General features: G+C 42.5%; 1 protein-coding gene across 4 annotated transcripts in view; it reads right to left on the bottom strand.

The window, feature by feature from the left end:
* LOC109869128 (protein kinase C and casein kinase substrate in neurons protein 1-like) overlaps positions 1–21,126 on the bottom strand; it is a 59,989-nt gene that overhangs the window by 35,310 nt on the left and 3,553 nt on the right. For 2 of the 4 annotated variants that reach the window (XM_020459023.2, XM_020459028.2), the window contains exon 2: positions 10,156–10,220. The exons of the other annotated variants lie outside the window; for them this stretch is intronic. The gene's annotated coding sequence lies outside the window, so the exon portion shown is untranslated. The remainder of the gene's footprint in view (positions 1–10,155; positions 10,221–21,126) is intronic. 4 annotated transcript variants of the gene reach the window in all.

Here is a 21,126-nt window from a genome sequence, read left to right as displayed (position 1 = left end):
ACATTTGTGTGTGAGAGAGAGAGAGGTAGGGCTGTGTTCTGTGTGTGTGATTGTGTGTACATGCAAAAAAGCCACACACAAGTCTAGGGTTGCAACGGGAGGGTATATTACTGGAAACTTTAGAAGTTTACCAGTAAAATACCAGTATTTTGGTATCTTTCAAGGATTTTATGTAATTTATCATAAGAAATCTAGTAGCATTTCCTTACACCCACAATAATATCTGCTAAATATGTGTCTGTGACCCATAAAATAGATTATTATTATTATTTGTTACTTCAGATTTTGACTGGTGTTTGTAATTACCTCTGGCCCTCTGTGTGGCATTATCACACGTAAAATATATGAAATAATTAAATAAGATGATTTTCTAATACTAAAAATGGAATGACAAAGCTGTAAAACATTATCCTAAATATAAACCATCAACTAGTTTAATTTGAGGGTTTCAGCATGAAATATCGTTTATATTTTTGGGGTAATATATAAAGGATACACCATCGTAATAGGGCTGTTTGTGGCTCTTCTAAAGCCTTGAGAGACAACCACAACACACATGTAAACCTATTACAGTAATCAGATTTCAGAGTCAGGGTCTAACTTTATTCTCTTACACCCCACCATCCCCCTTTCTGTCACTGATTGGAAAGGAAGCTGATTACCAAACCAGGTAGGTAGTTTACTCAAACACGCCTGAGCTCATCTAAAACTCACTCTTATCCAAACAATATGAATTCCATAATGGTGGTTGTCTGGCATCCAATAGCAACTATCTGCCGTGTACTTTCTAGAACATATTGGGTTCTTGAGACACTCTACCTGTCATGGCGGCTGCTATACAAAAAAAACACTCTGAGAGGACCTTATATTGAGATGCTGGGAGGGAAGACACAAGGAGAGAGGAGGAAAGAGAGGCAAAGGTTCCTCAAGGGGAGAGAGAAGAAATTAGAGAAATAAAGATAGGGAGGGGGAGAGTGAGGCTTCTGAGAGAGAGGGAGAGAAAGGGAGAGAGCGAGAGGGAAAGGGTGAGGCTTCTGAGAGAGAGAGAGAGAGAGAGAGAGAGCGAGAGAGGGGCTTTTGAGAGAGAGAGAGAGAGAGAGAGAGAGAGAGAGAGGCTTTTGAGAGAGAGAGAGAGAGAGTCAGGGAGGGAGAGGGGGAGAGAGGCTTCTGAGAGAGGGGGGGGAGAGAGAGAGAGAGAGTCAGGGAGGGAGAGGGGGAGAGAGGCTTCTGAGAGAGGGGGGGAGAGAGAGAGAGAGAGAGAGAGAGAGAGAGTGTGAGGCTTCTGAGAGAGGGAAAGGGAGAGAGAGAGAGTGTGAGGCTTCTGAGAGAGGGAAAGGGAGAGAGAGAGAGTGTGAGGCTTCTGAGAGAGGGAAAGGGAGAGAGAGAGAGAGAGAGAGAGAGAGAGAGAGAGAGAGAGAGAGAGAGAGAGAGAGTGAGGCTTTTGAGAGAGAGAGAAACCGAGGTCTTTTAACAGGGACAGAGGGACAAATCCTCCTGTGTCCCTGGAGTCTTAACAAGATCATAGAGCCCAATACTGACTAGGCTCAACATGGCTAAGCCTGTCCCAAGTGAGACTGGGTGGAGCAGGTGCAGAGAGCGCAGGAAGCTGTTGTGAGCAAGACAGTTGGTGAGCGGAATAGAGAGCACCGATGGGTCAGAGTGGTAGCTAAATAGATCATGAGAGAGATGTGATTCATCTCCGGGTCGGGCGATGCCATGACAGCGGTAGGGTGGAATAAACAGGCTGTTGAATGTTGCCAGGAGAAAGACAGCGCTACAGAGCTGCGTGCTCGGTGCTTGCATCATCACAGATACCATGACAGCCAAGACCATCAATAAGCCTGTCACGTGACAGAAGGTTGGAGGGGTCAGTGTAGATGAGATGAGGGTGGGAAGCTGGCCATTACACAGATTAATCAGGCGAGAACATGAGGGGTGGTTAGGTGGATGAGTGTCATCAGGCCACTCCGCAATCAACTCCTATAGGGCCTCCACATGTCCATAACCGCATAGCACCTGCACTCTGGTAAAAATGAACAGGCTAGCTCCGTAAACACATCAGGCCTTTAGCAGTGTGAGTGAGTGAGTGAGTGAGTGAGTGAGTGAGTGAGTGAGAAACGGGTGTTTGAAGAGGCAGAGTGTGAATGTGATAAAGAGAGTGAGCGAGATAGAGAAGGGGGATTGTTGTATTTATCAGCATAACGTGTCCTGCCATGGGCCCTGTGCTCTGCTCTGTTCTAATCTGTTTGCTGGGCCGTGGAATGATCAGAGCTGACGTGACCACCCAGATAGGGAGTCTGCAGCAAAGTAAAACTGTTCCTATGACCTTTCTCTCCCCAAAACCTGTACTGCTATACCCAGACAACAGATGATGTTCCTATAACCTTTCTCTCCCCAAAACCTGTACTGCTATACCCAGACAGCAGATGTTCCTATAACCTTTCTCTTCCCAAAACCTGTACTGCTATACCCAGACAACATATGATGTTCCTATAACCTTTCTCTCCCCAAAACCTGTACTGCTATACCCAGACAACAGATGATGTTCCTATAACCTTTCTCTCCCCAAAACCTGTACTGCTATACCCAGACAGCAGATGTTCCTATCACCTTTCTCTCCCCAAAACCTGTACTGCTATACCCAGACAACAGATGATGTTCCTATAACCTTTCTCTCCCCAAAACCTGTACTGCTATACCCAGACAACAGATGATGTTCCTATAACCTTTCTCTCCCCAAAACTTGTACTGCTATACCCAGACAACAGAAGATGTTCCTTGAAATGATTCTGGATGAAACTGGGGGAAACAGGACAAAAATTGGGCATCTGTGTCTCAATTATGTACAGTTATAGTCATTGGCTAGTGTTTCCCTTGGAGCAATGTGAGGGGAGGCAAAGGTCACATGAGGACAACAATGCATTCTGCCCCACCCCCACTACACACCCGCTGCATATTGTGATGAAAGAGACTGAAATACTGCTGAGCTATATCAAATGTCCTTTCAGAGAGAGAGGGAATGAAGGCACCGCAGCAGTGAGAGAAAGTCCACAGGCTGCTCTTTGGAAGCTCTTTCAAATGAGGACTGGATCATTGACTGGAAGCAAATCTACACGAAGGCAGAATCTGAGCAGTATTGAGCAGTATCTGAATGCACTGCAGCATGTGTGCGTGGGAGGCATTCCTCCTCGTGTGAGCAGGAGGGAAACCAGTATGATGAACAAATGGATGTGGGCAGGACAGCGCTACACACCATCAGGATGATAATACTGAGTTCAGCCAGAGAGATTCAGTACAAATACAGTAGCACGACTGCATTCACATTCCACTGAATGTCTGCTCAGACCTGGCCTTCAGGCACGCAGGTGTAATCCATCCTGCTTATTCAACTGCTCTTTGTCATCACGAGAGGCACATACACTCACACAGGAAGACAAATGAATCACCATTTGTACGGATTCCATTTCAGTGACTCTGATTCAGAGGTGGCCTACGGTAGTTAGCATAGCCCTAGGGCTTGCTACAGGGCCAGGGCTTCTGGGTGGACGGACACAACATCCAGCTCCCTCCCATGCCTTCCTCCCAGTCCAACCCAGGATTGTATTCACTGGGCACCAAACAAAAGAAACCGTAACAAAGGGTGCTAGGATTTCCCCGGGGGAGTAACTGGACAATATGCACCGCTTGTTCTCATTTTAAGTTGAACAAGTGCTTTAAAGCATTTTGCTACACTGTGTGCCATAATGAATACAACCCAACATTGCATTAGAGTGCAGCAGGAACAGCTGATGATGTCATTGCTCCAGCAGGCCAGAGACACTGACCGGTTACATGGGACAGGCTTAGCCATGTTGAGCTAGGTCAGTACTGGCCTCTGTGATCTTGTTAAGACTCCAGGGACACAGACAGATTTGTCCCTCTACCAAAATAACTCTCTCTCTCTCGTGGATAAAGCAGAATCAATCTATGTTCTCAGTGGGACGTGATACATTCCCCACCTTCACACCACATACTTCATTACTCCTGTCAAATCATCAGCAGTCAATACAAATTATCAACAAAGGGTGAACACAGCCCTGAGCATGGTACTGAGAACAAACACAGCTATAGGAAGAGTACAATAGCCACAGGAAAGGTCTACATGCTACAAGTCATGCCAAGTAGACTAGCCATACAGCAAAGCCAAAACCTCGCTATAAGGTTATGTATCGAAATAAGCAGCTTTGAGACAAAGGAGATGATTGTGGACTACAGGAAAAAGAGGACCGAGCACGCCCCCATTCTTATCGACGGGGTTGCAGTGGAGCAGGTTGAGAGCTTCAAGTTCCTTGGTTTCCACATCACCAACAAACTAACTTGGTCCAAACACACCAAGACAGTCATGAAGAGGGTACGACAAAACCTATTCCCCCTCAGGAGACTGAAAAGATTTGGCATGGGTCCTCAGATCCTCAAAAGGTTCTATAGCTCCACCATCGAGAGCATCCTGACTGGTTGCATCACCGCCTGGTATGGCAACTGCTCGGCCTCCAACCGCAAGGCACTACAAAGGGTAGTGCGTACGGCCCAGCACATCACTGCGGCCAAGCTTCCTTCCATCCAGGACCTCCATACCAGGCAGTGTCAGAGGAAGGCCCTAAAAAGACTCCAGCCACCCTAGTCATAGACTGTTCTCTCTGCTACAGCCACCCAGTCATAGATTGTTCTCTCTGCTAACGCACGGCAGGTGGTACGAGAGCGCCAAATCTAGGTCCAAGAAGCTTCTAAACAGCTTCTACCCCCAAGCCACAAGACTCCTGAACACCTAACCAAATGGCTACCCAGACTATTTTCATTGACCCCCTTTACACTGCTGCTACTCTCTGTTGTTATCATGTATGCATAGTCACTTTAATAACTCTACCTACAACTACATATTACCTCAACTTACCAGTGCCCCCACACATTAACTCTGTACCAGTACCCTCCTGTATATAGTCTCGTTATTGTTATTTTACTGCTGCTCTTTAACTACTTGTGTCAGGGGTGTCGTTGGAAGTGGACCAAAGTGCTAGATTTCGACCGATTAATCGGAATGGCCGATTAATTAGGGCCGATTTCAAGTTTTCATAACAATCGGAAATCTGTATTTTTGGGCGCCAATTTTTTATTTTTTTTATACCTTTATTTAACTAGGCAAGTCAGTTAAGAACACATTCTTATTTTCAATGATGGCCTAGGAACGGTGGGTTAACTGCCTTGTTCAGGGGCAGAACAACAGATTTTCACTTTGTCAGCTCGGGGGATCCAATCTTGCAACCTTACAGTTAACTAGTCCAACGCAATAACAACCTGCCCCTCTCTCGTTGCACTCCACAAGGAGACTGCCTGTTACGCGAATGCAGTAAGCCAAGGTAAGTTGCTAGCTAACATTAAACTTATTTTATAAAAAACAATCAATCATAATCTCTAGTTAACTACACATGGTTGATGATATTACTAGATATTATCTAGCGTGTCCTGCGTTGCATATAATCTGACTGAGCGGTGGTAGGCAGAAGCAGGCGTGTAAACATTAATTCAAAGAGCACTTTCGTGCATTTTGCCAGCAGCTCTTTGCTGTGCGTCAAGCATCGCGCTGTTTATGACTTCAAGTCTATCAACTCCCGAGATGAGGCTGGTGTAACCGAAGTGAAATGGCTAGCTAGTTAGCGTGCGCTAATAGTGTTTCAAAGTCACTTGCTCTGAGCCTTCTAGTAGTTGTTCCCCTTGCTCTGCAGGGGTAACGTTGCTTCGAGGGTGGCTGTTGTCGTTGTGTTCCTGGTTCGAGCCCAGGGAGGAGCGAGGAGAGGGACGGAAGCTATACTGTTACACTGGCAATACTAAAGTGCCTATAAGAACATCCAATAGTCAAAGGTTAATGAAATACAAATGGTATAGAGGGAAATAGTCCTATAATTCCTATAATAACTACAACCTAAAACTTCTTACCTGGGAATATTGAAGACTCATGTTAAAAGGAACCACCAGCTTTCATATGTTCACATGTTCTGAGCAAGGAACTGAAACGTTAGCTTTCTTACATAGCACATATTGCACTTTTACTTTCTTCTCCAACACTTTGTTTTTGCATTATTTAAACCAAATTTAACATGTTTCATTATTTACTTGAGGCTAAATTGATTTTATTGATGTATTATATTAAGTTAAAATAAGTGTTCTTTCAGTATTGTTGTAATTGTCATTATTACAAATAAATAAATAAAATTGGCCGATTAAATCGGTACCGGCTTTTTTTTTGGGTCCTCCAATAATCGGTATCGGCGTTGAAAAATCATAATCGGTCGACCTCTACAAAGTGCAGCGTGGTGAGCGTACATTTTCTTTTTATTTAAAAATGTCGCCAACAAAACAATAAATGAAAGCCACAACCGTGAAGCTTAAAGGGCTAAGTGCCACAAACAAAGTTAACTTCTCGCACTGAAAGGAGGGAAAAGGGCTACCTAAGTATGGTTCCCAATCAGAGACAACAATAGACAGCTGTCCCTGATTGAGAACCATACCCGGCCAAAACATAGAAATACAAAATCATAGAAAACAAAAACATAGAATGCCCACCCCAAATCACAAAACGGATAAGAATAAGAAATGAAGTAACAAGTTGTCGCACCTTGACCTTAGAGAGCCTTTTTATGTCTCTATTTGGTTTGGTCAGGGTGCGACAACTTGTTACTTCATTTCTTATTCTTATCCGTTTTTTAAAAACTGCATTGTTGGTTAGGGGCTTGTAAGTAAGCATTTCACTGTTGTATTCGGCGCATGTGACTAATACAATTTGATTTGATTTTAACACAGATCAAAGTCATATCTACAACATGAAGAGCTCAAAGTCAAGGTTACATTGAACATAGTTTAATTAATTGTCACATTCTGTTAAAGGTCCCCAAAACACACACATTGCTGGGTCGCTCGTCTTTTCAGTTCTCTGCAACAAACACTCAAACTGGACAGTTTTATCTAAATTTCTTAATTCAAAGACTCAATTATGGACACTCTTACTGACAGTTGTGGCTGCTTTGCGTGATGTATTGTTGTCTACCTTCTTGCCCTTTGTGCTGTTGTTTGTACCCTGTTTTGTGCTGCTACCATGTTGTGCTACTGCCATGTTGTGCTGCTGCCATGTTGTGCTGCTACCATGCTGTGTTGTCATGTGTTGCTGCCATGCTATGTTGTTGTCTTAGGTCTCTCTTTATGTAGTGTTGTCTCTCTTGTCGTGATGTGTGTTTTGTCCTATATTTTTTATATAATTTATTTGTATTTGTAATCCCAGGCCCCCGTCCCCGCAGGAGGTCTTTTGCCTTCTGGTAGGCCGTCATTGTAAATAAGAATTTGTTCTTAGCTGACTTGCCAAGTTAAATAAAGTTTAAATAACAAGAAAATAAATAAATAGAGATATTGATAGAGCTTAATGCAAGGTTTGAATTGCAGTTGTTTTATCAAGTGCCTCAGCATTTCTATTTATGAATTGCCTGCGCACACACTGCATATTACACATTTATCTATGTCTTGAAAATCCTCACTGCACACACTGCATTAGCAATCATTTTGATTACAGAGCTTCAAGAAGAGAAAAAACGTTGATGAACATTTTAAGCAGAGTTAAATGGTACAGCATGGTTTTCATCATGTTGCTGTAAACATACGTTTGCCAATAAAGCCCCTTTCTCAATTCAGAGAGAGAGAGAGAGAGAGAGTGTGTAGATCCCCAGGCTTTACACGACTGAAATATCACAGTAGGCAAAGATGTTTGCTTTATTCAAGAAATAAAAGTCACTAATTGCAGGACACACACATAAAGTGTCAGTACACACACACTCAAGTACACACTCTCTGGCAGTATTTACTGTGAAGAACCGCTGAATGCCTGATGTGTTTACGTAGCTAACCGACAACAATGACATGCATTCCCCAAATACAGTACATCAAACAACTCTCTCTCTCTCACACACACACACCACACATCCCTCACACACACTGATTTAACAGTGTCCAGAGTGCTGCTGCAGTGGTTATGTAACCCACAAGCCTTCTGCCACAAGCCTCCTGGTGACAGTGAGTGTGGTAAAGAGAGAAAACCATGGGAGGAGGGGAGAGAATGATGGAGAGCAGAGGAGGAGAAAGAGATAGGGGCGGGGGAAGACTGACACATTGTAAAGGGTGTTAAAGGGGAAGGGAAGAGCATGCACTGTACAGGCATCAGGAATGGCTGTCCGCTCTACCACTTCCATCGGATGGGGAGAGAGATGGTGAATGTAGACAGGGCTCTCATGTCCCTCCACCCTGGTCCAGTTTTTTCAGAGTCGAGGCACAGAGATGGAAGGAGCAGGGGGAGAAGGAAGGCGATACTGAATCTGAGAGCGGAGCTCTTCAAACACCAGCCTTTCTCTTCCTTCCCTCCATTTAGCTGCCTGACGCTCCCCAGAACACTGATTCTTCAGAGGCACGGTAAATACTGCCAGAGCGTGTGTGTGTGTGATCCCCTGGCCTAAAATCCATCTTAATTCATCATTCATCTTAACCTGAATGCTGTAAAAAGAGGATAGAGACTAAATGTAGAAGTGTTTGTGGAAGAGCTCACATGATGGATGGTTCGTTGCTCTGAGGTGCAAATTGATGTTATGACAAGCAAGCAGAGACATTAGATACCTTGATACTCTCACAATAATCCTATATACAGAATGTATGTTAATCTATCATTATCATAGACAAGGTGAAAATAAAACGGCAGCAGCACACTAATGATGATTGACATTAATCTACATGCTATCTAACACCATGTCTACCTCCTGACATTCATGTACAGCTTAGTCCATGTAACACTTACACAACATCTTCATAACTGGCTTACTACAATGTTTATGTTGTCTCAGAGAGAGTTTAGCAGATGCATAGGTGCAGAGCTAATTGTACCATGTCTGGGTCTACTACGGGTTTGGTTGTATAACAAAACATACTCCAATCGTAACCTCAAGTACATCAAGGCAGTATATTAGCAGCACTAACATGAAATGACAGACCATGCCTGACAGTTGAGATACAATAACAGGAGAACTGACCAGTCCATAAGCATCTTATGCTTCTATACGTAAACAGCTCTTATGGCCACAGGCAGATCAGTCACTATAAAGGTCTTGGTTGAAGAAGGTTCATCAGACTATGTAGTGTGTGCATTTAGACTCTAATGGACAATTTGACTACTATTTTCCTTCTTGCAGTTTTCTACACTGTTGGATTGCACATTTTCACGTGTGCTGAATCACAATATACACACACACACACACACACACTCCCTATTTTCCACCAACACAGATCAGTACACATGAGTGTCTTGGAATGTGGTAGCTCAAACTCTCCTTCTAAGCAGCTCCATCCCTCCCTCTCATCCCAGCTCAGACAGCTGTGGGTACCTGGACTAGAGCAGACCCACAGAACTGGGCTAACCAAACACAGCCTAAGGAAGTTGTCTGACAGACCATACGGAGTAAGTGATCAAACAAGGAACTTAGTAATTATTCCTGAATTATTGTTTGACTGTGTTTGTGCTATTTTAGGGGAGATGATGAAAGCGCTTGTGAATTCATAATTCTTGAACTGCAATCCATAGACGCTCCACTCAAACAAGAAGACCAAGTGAGACCAAATGTATAGTTCAAAGGTTAAAGACGAGAGGACACCAAGGCCTGGTCAGAGGAGGTCTAGGGTATGTGGACATAGGTAAGTATTTACTGTATGTCACAGGTTACATTGGATGGAACAGAATGGACAGGAAATAGAATGGCCTGTTAATCTGAGTGTAGTGCCCTCTTACAGAACCCCCCCCCAGTGAGCCTGGGCCTGTAACGGAATGACCACCTCATGACATATTAGTGATGTGCTGCTTTTAATTAGCCCAACGGGAGCGTTTACCTAGTTAAACATTTATGAACCAGATGGCCATTAGAACAATGCTTCAGAGACCAAACTACAGCCAACAAACATGTGGTTCCTTTGAGAAGCCTGATGAGCACTGCAGGTCTATTGCAACCCCAAGTATACAGACAATCATACTAAATATATACAACATGTACTAAATCATGCAAAGGCTTAGAGACAAAGAGGACAAGGTTGAAGACTCACATTCTCCACTGGATGGGAAATCAGGTTTCCCTTGGAGAGAGCTGCTGTCCTCTACAGGAGGTCACCTACACAGAGAGACAGGTTCAGGGAGACGTGTTGCAGACGCCCTCTATTTTCTGCAGTCTTATTTGAATAAACCTGACCTGACCATAATTCAACATGAGAGAAGATAAACTGGCAGTGTGGCACCTTGACAAAAAAGCAGACCACCAGACACAGCACAAAGGATGGGTGGTAACACTATTTTTAAGGGTATATAAAACATTTATAAGGCCTTTATAAACAGTTTGCTCACCATTTATTAATATTTACTCCCACATGTGTAAATCTTAGTAAAGTAGTTATTCACATATGAAGCTCTGGAAAAAAAATTATGTGACCAGTGCAAAATGACCAGTTTCTCTAATTTGACTATTTATAGGTATGTGTTTGGGTAAAATGAAAATGTTTGTTTTATTCTTTAAACTACTGACAACATTTCTCCCAAATTCCAAATAAAGATATTGTCATATAGAGCATTTATTTGCAGAAAATGATAACTGGTCAAAATAACAAAAAAGATGCAGTGCTGTACTGTTCAGACCTCGGATAATGCAAAGAAAATAAGTTCATATTCATGTTTAAACAACCCAATACTAATGTTTTAACTTAGGAAGAGTTCAGAAATCAATTTGGTGGAACAACCCTGATTTTCAATCACAGCTTTCATGCGTCTTGGCATGCTCTCCACCAGCCTTTCACATTGATGTTGGGTGACTTTATGCCATTCCTGGCGCACAAATTCAAGCGGCTCGGCTTTGTTTGATGGCTTGTGACCATCCATCTGCCTCTTGATCACATTCCAGAGGTTTTTAATGGGGTTCAGGTCTGGAGATTGGGCTGGCCATGACAGGGTCTTGATCTGGTGGTCCTCCATCTACACCTTGATTATGATGGTGTTCACCTTGGGGTCATGATAGGGGCTGCACCAAATGATTGATGTATTTTAATAATTGATTATGCTTATGTTGTATTAATAGAAGGGGAAGGGCTATAAGACCCTCCCCCACTACATTTATAGGGTCCTGGACCACAGATTAGCAATATATTCATTATAAGGTTAATACTGTTCCACAGTTATTTTCTAGTCTCTGCCTCTTATAAGAAACGGTCTGAGAGATGTGTGAGCCATTGCAGTCAAAACAGGGTGTCTGTGAGAAAGCGCCTCAAGGCTAAAAGAGATACATAGACACAGAACCTTGCAGGGGAGTAAAGAGATAAGAGACAAGTCAGATATTCCACTGTAAGCCACACAGGAATGGAAATTACTGCTGAGCCCTTAGAAAACACTGGACTATTGTTTTCTCCTGCAAGTTTGTATAACTGTATATGCATGGGCTTGGTCTCATGAGTAGAAGGTGTTGACGTAGGCAGTTACATCACTAGGGGTTGACTGCACGCATATTAAAGCAACTTTGACCTTTTTTATTTTGCAGAACTTACTCTGAAACATGCATGCTATGTTTCCATTGTCAACTTCTGTCTGCAATTATGTGAACAAAGGTTTGATTGATTTACTTGAAGATATTGTTTGATTTCATCAATAAGCCAATGATTGACAAGGAACAAGGAAACTACCCCAACAATTGACCTGGCTGTGTGGCATGGAGCATTGTCCTGCTGGAAAAAACTATCCGTGGGGAACATTGTCAGAGTAGAAGGAAGCAAGTTCTTTTCCTGGACAACCTTGTACGTGGCTTGATTCAGGCGTCCTTCACAAAGACAAATCTTCCCAATTCCAGCCTTGCATAAGCACCCCCAGATCATCACCAATCCTACACCAAATTTCACAGTGGGTGCAAGACCTGGAGAGACCTACAAGCCACAGTGTCTTATTTTTTTTAAACATTATTCGAGGTCTGACAACACTGCATCTTTTTTTGTTATTTTGACCAGTTGTCTTTTTCTGCAAATAAATGCTCTAAATGACAATAATTTTATTTAGAATTTGGGAGAAATGTTGTCAGTAGTTTATAGAATAAAACAAAAATGTTAATTTTACCCAAACACATACCTTTGTGTTTGGGTATATAAATAGTAAAACCAGAGAAATGGATAATTTTGCAGTGGTCTCTTAATTTTTTCCAGAGCTGTATATACAGTACCAGTCAAAAGTTTGAACACACCTACTCATTCAAGTGTTGTTCTTTATTTTACAATTTTCTACATTGTAGAATAATAGTGAAGACATATTAGATTTGTTTATTTGAGATTCTGCAAAGTAACCACCTGTCATGACTCTCTCTCTCTTGATTGAGGATCATAGGTGCCAGATCAGCTCGGCACAGGGCTGACAGATAGCCAGACTCCCCCCTCCTCCTCTCTCCCACCAGAGATTTATCACTTAACAACCGGATTGTAAATACCTGGCAGAAACTCTCCCTTCTGCTCTGCAGTATTGAGTTCAAAATCATTTGTGTGTAGAGAGACTTTAACATCAAAAGACTGGACATTGGAACATTCGTTTTGGAATCCAAACATCTGGAATGGTTGGTGGGGATCCAAACAATAATCATGTCATGTAATGTGTTGTTTTGTGATGTCATTAAGGATGGTATAACAAGATAACTGGAGCTCTGCAAGTGTGTACGTCCTTGTTATCGGAATTCCATCTAAATGTTGTAAAACTTATATGATTAAATATGAAACTATTTGTGAAAAGATAGCAATGTGATTTTAGCCTTCTAAATGAGAAATTGTAATTCAAATAAAGTTGTATCTAGTCAGTAACCACGCCTACGTGAGCACAGACATTATTCTGGTGTGATGGAACACCCCCTTTGACCAGGGTGCTTAAAAAGGACTCGTAACAAAATGTACATTAGACCAGAGAAAGTGAGGACAATCCACACGTTGAAATGGTTGCAAAGACCAGACAGTGTGGAGCGGTGGCTACATGGCTGACAAATGGTTTAAAACCACAACACCAGAAAATGGTAAGACCCTCTGAAACTCTCGACGAGTGAAGAAGATATACAGCTGCAGACTGTGAATGTGTCTATGTAAAATAGTCTAGGAAACTCAACCGAAGACGAGAAAATAATAACATTTCCCCAAAGACCAACGTGTGTGGAACATCTGAAGGATCCAGTCTAACAAACACTCAGAGACAAAGAAGCCTACTACAACTACAAAAGACATTGTGACCTCTGGTAGACAAACCAGAGACATCTGTCGAAATACTTTTCATAGATGGCCCGGGTGATTTCAACAGAGAGACGACAAAGACATACAAGCGTAAATATGTGTTGCATTTCTAAATCCGAATGAGCGGTTGTTAGGGTGCTAAATATCATTTTTACGATGAGTGTATTTTCCACATGTATGTACAATAAGCCCACTCTCTGTCTCTCCCGCTCTTTCTTTTCCCAACCCTTTTATTGTGTAACAAGCCGTCATATCGGGTTAGTCCACTAGGGACTTTTCATTGCATTATATTAGTAATCAATAACCTATAACATCTGTGTGTTTATGTATTTCTGTGTGACTGTTTAGTTAGTTAGTAAATAAATGATCAAGACTATTTGTGTATCGCTGAATCACCACTTTTAGGCTAGGGTTCGTGTAGATTTACGAGGTCAACTATGTTCAGAATGAGACTGACATGAGAAAATTATTAATTGATGGCTGGTATGATAACGATATATTCTGATATATTCTTGAGTTCGTTCGGGAAAAGGTAACTCATTAAACAAACTTTTCACGTGGTGCCCCAAGTTACTAATGAGTTAATTGTTACATGATTAAGTTAATCATAGTTAATTGATTTGATAAATAACAGTCATCCCATTAATGGTAGTCATGTCACGACACGACACACCCTTTGCCTTGATGAGAGCTTGGCATTCTCTCAACCAGCTTCATGAGGTAGTCACCTGGAATGCATTCCAATTAACAGGTATGCCTTGTTAAAAGTTAAATTCCATCATTTATTTCCTTGTTAATGTGTTTGAGCCAATCACTTGTGTTGTCACAAGGTAGGGGTGGTATTTAATTTTAAAAATGTATTTAACCTTTATTTAACTAGGCAAGTTAGTTAAGAACAAATTCTTATTTTCAATGACGGCCTAGGAACAGTGGGTTAACTGCCTGTTCAGGGGCAGAGCGACAGATTTGTACCTTGTCAGGTAGGGGATTTGAACTTGCAACCTTTCGGTTACTAGTCCAACACTCTAACCACTAGGCTACCCTGCCACCCCAGGAAGATAGCCTTATTTGGTAAAAGACCAAGTCCATGTTATGGCAAGAACAGCTCAAATAAGCAAAGAGAAACGACAGTCCATCATTACTTTAAGACATGAAGGTCAGTCGATCTGGAAAATTTCAAGAACTTTGAAAGGTTCTTCAAGTGCACTCGCAAAAAACATCAAGCGCTGAATTATGAAACTGGCTCTCATGAGGACCGCCAAAGGAAAGGAACACCCAGAGTTACCTCTGCTGCAGAGGATAAGTTCATTAGAGTTAACTGCACTTCAGATTTCAGCCCAAATAAATGCTTCACAGAGTTCAAAGAACAGACACATTACAACATCAACTGTTCAGAGGAGACTGCGTGAATCAGGCCTTCCTTCAGGGTCAAATTGCTGCAAAGAAACAACTACAAAAGGACACCAATAAGAAGAAGAGACTTTGGACCAGTGGAAACATGAGCAATGGACATTGGACTGGTGGAAATCTATCCTTTGGTCTGAACAAATCCAAGCTAAGAGAAAACATAGATATATGTGATTGTTGAATGTCACAAACAGGCCATGTAGTCCACCATTTTGGGAAGCCCACATCCACGTGTATAACACATGCTGTCAGTCCAGTCCATTCATTGGTCTTTGTTTGCAACACTCACTACCGAGTTCTAAACTACCTCTGGAAGCAACGTCAGCACAATAACTTTTTGTCGGGAGCTTCTTGAAATGCTTCCAACTGCGCTTCCAACTTTGTGGCAACAATTTTGGGAAGGCCCTTTCCTGTTTCAGCATGACAGCATGCCTGCGTACACAAAGCGAGGTACAGAAATGATTTGTCAAGATCGGTGTGGAAGGACTTGACTGGGCTACACAGAGCCCTGACCTCAACCCCATCGAACACCTTTGGGATGAATTGGAACGCCGACTGAGAGCCAGGCTTCATCGTCAAACATCAGTGCCCGACCTCCCTAATGATCTTGTGGGTGAATGGAAGCAATTCCCCGCAGCAATGTTCCAACATCTAGTGGAAAGCCTTCCCAGAAGAGTGGAGGCTGTTGTAGCAGCAAAGGGGGGACCAACACCATGATTTTGGAATTAAATGTTCGACAAGTAGGTGTCCACATACTTTTGTCATGTAGTGTATATATATATATATATATATATATTGGCTACTAAATAACATTTCCAGTGGCACACTGACTCACCTAATGATGAAGATGAAGCCATAGGCGATGCGCGGGTCTCAAGATGAGCTACTTTGAAAAACAGTGCTGCTGTTCGCAAAAAAATGGGAGTTGAGAAGAAATGGGTTCTAGTGGTTCTACAGACAGATTAGTCTTCTCTTTTCAGCAGTAGGCATTTCCAAACTGTACGTTTTCCCGCGATTGTATTTTGAAATGTTCAAAAGGCAACAGACAGCCTCAACCAACCATAGAAATATAATCCATAGATGGCTGTTCCCATTCAAGTCAGGACTGGCAGCCAATGCTAGAGTACCCATGAGTTTAATAGTCAAATTGCCAGGGTAAAGGGTTCCAAAACCCTTCAATGGATTATATGTCTATGCAAAAAGCTGTACATTTGGAGCGCATGCTGGCCAAATTGTGTAATAGTGTGCAACTGCAGCCCACAATTGTTCCTTCATGTGGGTCTTCCATTGGTTCCTGCATGAACCCCCACCCCCCCACTCCATATCTGAGTTTTTTCTCCCCTGCTTACTAGCTTACTCCTCACTAGCTAGCGGTAGACAGTGTCCTTCGCTCCCGCCTGCCGAACACCTGCCCTCACCGTTGTTAACAGAAAGAACTGTGGGAAAACAGTAGCTGACAGGTGGGGCGACGGACACTGTCTACCGGTGGCCCTAGCACAACAGGCGGGAGGCTGGGGCGACACTGTGTGCTAGCTTGCTAGTTAGCTAGGAGAAATATTACCGGAATTATAACGGTATTACCGGTTAAATACACAAGGGGGTGCCGAAAATGCACAAAAAAAGCCCATTGGGCGTTTATTACCAGAATGCTAGCGAAATTACCACAAGTAATGGCGAATTTCAATAGAGGCTGCTGCTAAATATGCTAATGAGCGCAAACAAAAATAAACGAATTGCAAAGACAGGCATTCCAGCTCATAAAGTTATACATAGGAGCTACCGAATATCATTTTTTGTGAGTTTGGACATTTACAAGTGAATGTTGAACGAGAGATATTGTGCAATGAACAAAGTTTTGACGCATGATTGTCTATAGGAAGAACAGTACTGGCTCTGGAGCATGTGTATGCTACACATTGTGTATGTGTGGAGCGACTAGGGCAATGGGTCTGCCTGCTCTGCTTGGACAAGAGGGGAGAGGAGAAGACGGGCCAAAGAAAGGAGAGGGGGGTGTGAAATGCAAGGAAATCAAGATCGTGGCAGCTTTACAAATAACTTATCCAAATGGCTTTGACTTCTCAAACACGACAGAAAGCAAACAGAATATGATGTCCCTTCACTTTATTAATTCAGCCACTTACTTAGATTAACTAACAAATAAAATTTAGGGGTTGTGTTAATGCAGAATTCCGCATTTTTCACACAGGAAAAAGTGTAAACGCAGATGTAAAATGCATCTTAATGTAATTTCTGCTAGGCATCAGACATATTCATGCTTCATTTGCACTTCCCCACTCAGATGAGAATTCATGAACGAACGGGCATTCAGTGCTCTGACTGATGTGTAGCCACTTTTCTCCAGTACTTTTCTTGGGTGTAGCTAGACAACTTTTCTCTGGTAAAATGCTAGATTAACTTTAAAACATTAGAAAATGTAGCTGGCTACATTCTTTCTATGGTAAACATTAGAAATATGATGGCCATGTATCGTTTTTGCAAAAAAGACCTTGCTTTTTCATTGTAAGCTAATTTATTTGTGAGGCTGCCAGCCAAATAGCATTGCACGTCTGTTGTCATCTGGTGAAAATTAAGCTATTTTCTGATGAATGTGTTGCACTAATGTATTTTCTGTGAAGGAAAACTATGGTTGCACTTCCCTGATCACTCTTTTGAAGTAAAAAAACACTTTTGACTTTCAATATAAAACACCATCCCTGTCAATACACAGCTGGATTCACCTGCTCCCGCTTTCTCCCGTTGTGCTATTTACAAACAAACACGACTGGCTCAACTATTCTGGGGAACTACGGTAAGCTTCATAATGTAACAGGTCAAATGAAGAAGGCGGTCTGCTTTATCTCCTAATTTATTGCACTGCAGGTATTTACTTAAAAAGTAGTTAAAAATATTTAAATGTATTGAAAAACTTCAAATAAATAGTTTCAATTGTATTGAAAAAACATCCTGTGGCTATTTCCAAATACCCTGGTATACGGTATATACAGTATACTGCCCAAGTCTAGTGCCCGCCTGCCTCTAGAGCAGCAGATGGGAGGCTAGGGCGACACCGTGTGCTTGCTAACTAGCTAGTTAGCATCACTGTCTGCTAGCTCGCAAGTTAGCCAGCTAGCACACGGTGTCACCCCAGCCTCCCGCCTGATGTGTACCAAAGACAACCGTGCCCAAAAGGCAGGGTCGAAGGACACCATCTACCGGTTGTCCCCGCCTCCCGCTAGCACAGTAGACGGGAGGCTAGGGCAACACTGTGTACTAGCTAGGTAGATAGGACACTGTACACATTTACCAATAGAAGTATAAAGAGGGGTTCCTGCAGATGCAGGAATGCCCCGAATTGCGAACCGCAATTGCACCCTTCTCAAATTGCGGCCTTCCCGACTGTAGGCAACCGGTAACTACCAAAATAAAGGAAACACTTGAGTAAATGAGGGATACAAATAAGATGTTATGGGGTGCATTTTCCTGGCATGGTTTAGGTCCACTTGTAGAATCTATGCCAAGGCGCATTGAAGCGGTTCTGGCAGCTTGTGGTGGCCAAACACCCTTTTAAGACACTATGTTGGTATTTCCTTTATTTTGGCAGTTACCTGCATTTGCTTGTGGTGACATTATGCTTTCTGGTGTATTTTGAACATTGGTAGCAGGCTCCTGTAGTTGGATATTTAAAAAATACCCCCCAAAACCCTTATTTTTATTTTATGGGCCAACCGACCCAAGACAACATTTCATGATCCTTAGGTGTTGCTGGGTGTTTGATAATACAATTGCCAAAATGTTGCACTGACCATACTCAGTGGTTGTCTTCTACAGCAATTTTGATAATCTGATATCAAATTCCAAATGACACATCTCAAAAATACAATGTCTTCTTTCGTGTTTCGCAAAGCTCCATCTGTTAATCCTCAGTTATATTTCAGCATGTATTAAAAAAACAGATGAACACTGAAGAGGAGGAGGATTAAAAACTACCTAGAGTGCCCTATTTCATTATGGTTAGCTTCCTCTGTTGTGATCAAGCTTGCCTTCCACTGCCGTCCCTCTGACAGACCATTCACTGGCGGCAGAATTAGAGTGCATTCCATTACTCTCTGTATGATAACCACAGTGATGTGACAGAGCTGTTGGTTGCATGACCGCAAATCATAATGCAATACTAATAACAAACTCTTAGGCAGTAAGCAGCAGCAGCTTCCACAACCACTCTCAGAAGCAAAGACAAGTGAAGCATGTTATTAGACCTTCAAAAAACCCACAAATATGTTTGTGATTAAAACCCACACATACACAGGCTACTGTGGATAACACTGTGAGCCAGAGAAAACAGGCAAAGGTTAGTAGGGCCTATATTATATGTAGATATTATAATTCTAACTAATTGCCCACCACACACTTCTCTAATCTCAGTTATGTCATTGCACCAAAACAAATCCATTGCAACAGGTTCTCGGAAACAAAGTGCTGTGTGAATATTTAAGATAACCTCTGAAACCCTACCTCTTTAAAGATTTTCGGGAAGGTGGGCAGGGACTACTGTCCTAGCACCAGGGGGAAGCTTGTTCCACCACTGGGGTGCCAGGACAGAGAAGAGCGTTTACTGGGCTGAGTGGGAGCTGAACCCCTGGAGGGGTGGGAGGGCCATGAGAGAAAGATGGTGTCAGAACGGAGTGCTTGGGTTGGAGTGCGGAGTTTGAGCAGATCCTGACCCACGGACATGACACTGAGAAATTGAACTAATCCAAGATCAGTGACAGAATGACATTGTGCGGGAGAACAAATAAATGGGTGAAGGCAGGAAACAGTTCGTGTTAAGAGACTTGGATGCACAGCACGCCCTCTTTGAATGATTCCAGGACACCTACACCACCCGATGCTACAGGAAGGCCATAAAGATCATCAAGGACATCAACCACCCGAGCCACTGCCTGTTCACCCCGCTGTCATCCAGAAGGCGAGGTCAGTACAGGTGCATCAAAGCTGGGACCGAGAGACTGAAAAACAGCTTCTATCTCAAGGCCATCAGACTGTTAAACAGCCACCACTAACATTGAGTGGCTACTGCCAACACACTGTCAATGACACTGACTCTACTCCAGCCACTTTAATAATGGGAATTGATGGGAAATTATGTAAATATATCACTAGCCACTTTAAACAATGCTACCTTATATAATGTTACTTACCCTACATTATTCATCTCATATGCATACGTAGATACTGTACTCTATATCATCGACTGCATCCTTATGTAATACATGTATCACTAGCCACTTTAACTATGCCACTTGGTTTACATACTCATCTCATATGTATATACTGTACTCAATATCATCTACTGTATCTTGCCTATGCTGCTCTGTACCATCACTCATTCATATATCCTTATGTACATATTCTTTATCCCCTTACACTGTGTATAAGACAGTAGTTTTTTTTGGAATTGTTAGTTAGATTACTTGTTCGTTATTACTGCATTGTCGGAACTAGAAGCACAAGCATTTCGCTACACTCGCATTAACATCTGCTAACCATGTGTATGTGACAAATACAATTTGATTTGATTTGATTTGAATGTTGGTGCCAGCTTTACAATAGCTTTTCCTCAAAGAGATTATGTGGGCACTTGTAGTGCGTGTTTTAGCACTGCAAGGGCCTCCTCCTTTGGGCTCCCGAGTGGCACAGCGGTCTAAGGCACTGCATCTCAGTGCTAGAGGTGTCACTACAGACCCTGGTTTGATTCCAGTCTGTATCACAACCGGCCATGATTGGGAGTCCCATTGGGCGGCGCACAATTGGCACAGGGTCTTCCGGGTTTGGGTTTGGCCGGGGTAGGCTGTCATTGAAAATAAGAATTTGTTCTTAACTGACTTGCCCAGTTAAATAATTTAAATAAAAAGCCAGAGAAGAAAAATAATCAGTACAGATCTATTTATTTTTTCTTCACATACACCAGATAGGTGCAGTGAAATGTGTTGTTTTACAGGTTCAGCCATAGTAATACAGCACCCTGGAGCAAATGAAGGTGAAGTGTCATGCTCAAGAGCACAGAGAGATTTTTCACCTTGTTATCTTGGGTATTTGAACCAGCAACCTTTCGGTTACTGACCCATCGCTCTAACCGCTAGACTACCTTAATAAAGAGAAGTGTAATCCAAGTATAAACTCAGTTTGTGTCAACAAGAAAGATTATTTTTTGTCATCTGATATTGAACAGTTCCTGTTGAAAGACTCAACTCCAAGGTAGGAAAGTGCATGCAGTCCGCTAATAAAAAGCAAACCCTTACAGCTCCTTACGCCGCACTACAATTGGATTATGCCCTTTACTTCATCGTCTCCATCCTCTCCCTCCTCTGCAGCCAAATC

Source organism: Oncorhynchus kisutch, linkage group LG24, assembly GCF_002021735.2.
Source record: "Oncorhynchus kisutch isolate 150728-3 linkage group LG24, Okis_V2, whole genome shotgun sequence".
In the NCBI taxonomy this organism is placed as follows: Eukaryota; Metazoa; Chordata; class Actinopteri; order Salmoniformes; family Salmonidae; genus Oncorhynchus; species Oncorhynchus kisutch.
This window is presented reverse-complemented; position numbering and strand designations above follow the sequence as displayed.